Raw genomic sequence first — 3,819 nt, 5'->3', positions numbered from 1 at the left:
AATGTCCCAAACTGACCAGAATTGGCTGTTTACTCATCCATTCCTCCCTCACAGCAAAATGTAAACCCCACTTTTACTAAATATTTTACTGTCAATAGAAACCCAAAATGATTATATTTTATCTCCTAGTCACCAAATCTCAAATGTCAACAGTTACAACTCGTGTAAAGGAAATGATCATTCAAATTATTTGTAGCAGACGTAAAACAAAAACACTATATAATTTGACTAACAAGTAGTTGAAATATTTAATATATAATCATCATGTTATTCAAAACATGTTCGTAAAACAACAGATCCATGATACTTGAAATATTGGCGTGGTTCTATTTAAAGGAAACACGAACAGAAGAAGGTCATTTCCTGCCTCTACGAACGCTTTTAAGTCTAAAACGCACGGTCCTCCAGCATCGTCCTCTTCTACAAGCTTGGGCACTACAACAGTCTCTGTAACTGTTACACCTTTTACCCTGTCTACAGGTACGCCTTGCTCTTTTCGCACGACTAAAAGATAAACGAATTGTAGAAAATGCTGAATTAAAATTGTGAAAATTCTTTCAGTTATGAAGACAAAATGGCAGATAAAAATGGATTATGTTATGTTACTAAAAATACTACCTACCATACACAATTCAACAATTAAAAGTTGAAATTGCCATTGAAGTTAGAAGATTGAACACACTTACATTATGCAAATACTTAAAATGATAAATTGTAATTTTCATCATACCGTCTCAGTTATTTTTTTTCAGAGGTGCGCTCCTTCTGAGCCCCCTTTCTATGCCGTGTTTATCCGCTCTTTAACTCGCGTATATTCAGATCAAATTGAAAAATGACTTATTCACTTTTCGAACTGAAGAACCTTGAATAGAGGCAAAATTCAGTTTTATAGTATCCCACAGTATATTCAATTCTTATTTTTCTCTTAATTATAAAATTATATAGTATTTTGTAATGGTATATCTAATACAAAACTATTGACGATACATCATTATACTACTGTGTATATATTTAAACGGTAAAGTTTAAAGCTATAATGTTTAAGTCAGCTTTATAATTGACGAAGAGAAAAGTAAAAAAACATACCTCAAAATTGAATCGCCTATTATATCTGCATTGTCTGTCATTGCTACAAATTAAGAATTATTGTATTAAATATTTTACATAACTTTTAGCGATGAAACAAACGGTCGATTTTCGGAAGCGGGGGCAGGTTGGAAATAGGGGGGGGGTGGTTATATATTTTATTGATTTTGTATACAACTTATTTTCTGCATTTCGTATGACCTAATTACCATTTTCGTCCTATTGGGAAAGAATATTAATTGAATACTTGTTTTTCATATCATTTCCCCTTATCAAATCCAGACATTTATTTCTTGTTGTACTCATATTTTCACTTTAAAGTTTGGTTACTTTGTTTTTCTAAAACAATGCCATTCTCCCTTCTTCATGTTGTTCAATAAATTTTATATTCATCAATGGCCAAAATATTCTCTAAATAAAATAATAAATGACTCCTACCAACCCCCCAACCCCTCCTAATAAAATAGAAATTAACGATCTGATAATATCAGATTATTACATGGCATTTTTCATATCAGATGTATTATCGACCCGAGGTTCCATATCAACCCAAGACCAAAAGGCTCGATGGCTGATATTGACCGAGGGCTGAAAATAATCTGATATGAAAGATGCCATGTTATGATCATTTTTTCATATGCTTCAACAAAGGAGAAAAATACCAGCTTTATATATTGATCCTTTTAAGTGATTCTCGAGTAGAAGTTTAAACAGTGAAAAATTTACGCACGTCGGACGCCAAATGTAAAACATCCGATATGTTATCTTTTTTTTATATTATATAACAGAGGGGAAAAGCAACAGTATAATATATTTTTATATTGACGACAAAAATTCAACAAAACATAATAAATAAATTTGTTGTATTTACTGTCTTCTAATTGGTTAATGTTATTAGTTTTATTTTCAATGTTGTCAATTTTGATGGCGACACGCCCACTCTGACGTTGTGTATTCATACGCCAACATGTGTGTACGTTGTTATTGTTTATATAAATAATATAAAACGTTCTTTGAGCCTTATTTTTGATAGAAATTTATTTATAATGAATGGCAATCATCTATTTTGATTTTATTGAACCATAAAACTAATTTTTGACTCTTCACATTTGACATAATCCGCTTCGGAAACTTGTGATAAATTTTTCATATCGGCCCGCTAAGCACCAATTCGGAAAATATGGAATTCATGTAAATTTCATGCTATTATCAGTTATTTGCCCTAAGTATATGATAATGCATGATATATTTGTACCTAGTCTTTAAGCAGGCAATAATCGATAAACCAATAAAAAAGGTATATGGAAGATAATAATGAATAACACTTTTGTTTATTTCTGCTAAAATATTTAGATTATACAATGATCATATCAGTTATCTAGGTTTTTTTTATAGCTGATATTACATGAGATTATATCATCTCATAATATGTTGTTCATGTTTACTTAAGAATTTTAGAGCCTTTCGGTTGATCACCTCTTCGACATTTGTTATATATTTGGGATTTTCAAATATATTGGCCTCGCGCATCACCGAAGAGCATCAGTTGTCGAAGAAGCGTATCTAGTGCAGTAACATTAGTACGTTTATATTATAAATATAATGAATGGCATGCACCTATATTTAAATAAAGGAGGCAAAAAGAAACTAAAAAAGAAACTATAATTAATGAACAAATTAAAAAAAAACTAAATATACTAAATAATTTATCATAAAAAGTAGCTGAACTAATATAAGCACTTAAACAAATAAATATGTCCACCAACATATGATTCTTACCAAATGTTCGAAAGCCATACATATTATGTTTACTGCTCGATAGTCAAAAGGGGATAATTTGTACAATGTCTTGGCCATCATGCGCCCCCTTATATTAAAGAAGCACGAGTTTCAAGTATAAAGAAAAACAAAGAAGAAACGAAAAAAATGCAAACAACCAGACAATCCTGAAATGTCAGTCGCTAAGGAACTTACATTCAATGACAAATTTCTTGTATATAATATCGCAGATATGAAATAATACAATACTAAAATCATCTTTAAAATTCCAATTCAAAGCTTACTACTAATACGAATTACTTACCTTTAAAGCTCGTAGCAAAAAATAAACCGATTCTATGACAAATGAATTACCTTGACAGATCGTAGCAAGACAGAAACAGACTAGGCAGAATAGCATTAGTTTATGCATGGTTGTCTATCAACACTCAGTATACCGTGCTCTCAAAACCAGTGTTCTTTTATATGCACATGTAAAGATTTATTTTTAGATTCGCTTTGCAAAAATAATTTAAAAACATAAAAAAGCATATTAGAAAGTGCATAAATTCAATCAAGCAAATAATTAAACACATTATGTCCGGATTGACAACAACCAATCATTGCAAACGACATTTTACACAAAGTTATTGATTGTCAAAAGCCTAGGTTAGACACAGCTGTCTTGGGGAAAAGTATTTTGTTGAAACAAACAGAACAAAATGATAGTAAAATAAATTACTAATTTTGATTGTATCAAACTTGAAGTTTTAAGCACGTGTTCATCGCTGGATACACTAAAACAATATCTTAAACGATAGAAAAGAAACCAACACAACACAAATAAGATAGAATAAATGCCTTTATATATGTTTTTCGTTCCAAACTGTTGGTATCTTAGCTTAATTCTTGACACCGCTTCTTTCATTTTTTCATATTTAACCATGTATAGACGTTACAGTAGATAACCGATTT

At 30.6% G+C, this 3,819-nt stretch overlaps 1 long non-coding RNA gene across 1 annotated transcript; it reads right to left on the bottom strand.

Moving 5' to 3' along the window:
• Positions 1-220: 220 nt before the first annotated feature.
• On the bottom strand, positions 221-3,357 carry LOC139482410 (uncharacterized). The gene is made up of 3 exons (XR_011654853.1): positions 3,220-3,357; positions 1,087-1,129; positions 221-504 (listed from the first exon to the last, which is right to left on the bottom strand). It is a non-coding gene; the product is annotated as an uncharacterized lncRNA (long non-coding RNA).
• Between the last annotated feature and the right edge of the window lie 462 nt (positions 3,358-3,819).

This window comes from Mytilus edulis, chromosome 7 (genome assembly GCF_963676685.1).
Source record: "Mytilus edulis chromosome 7, xbMytEdul2.2, whole genome shotgun sequence".
NCBI lineage: Eukaryota > Metazoa > Mollusca > Bivalvia > Mytilida > Mytilidae > Mytilus > Mytilus edulis.
This window is presented reverse-complemented; position numbering and strand designations above follow the sequence as displayed.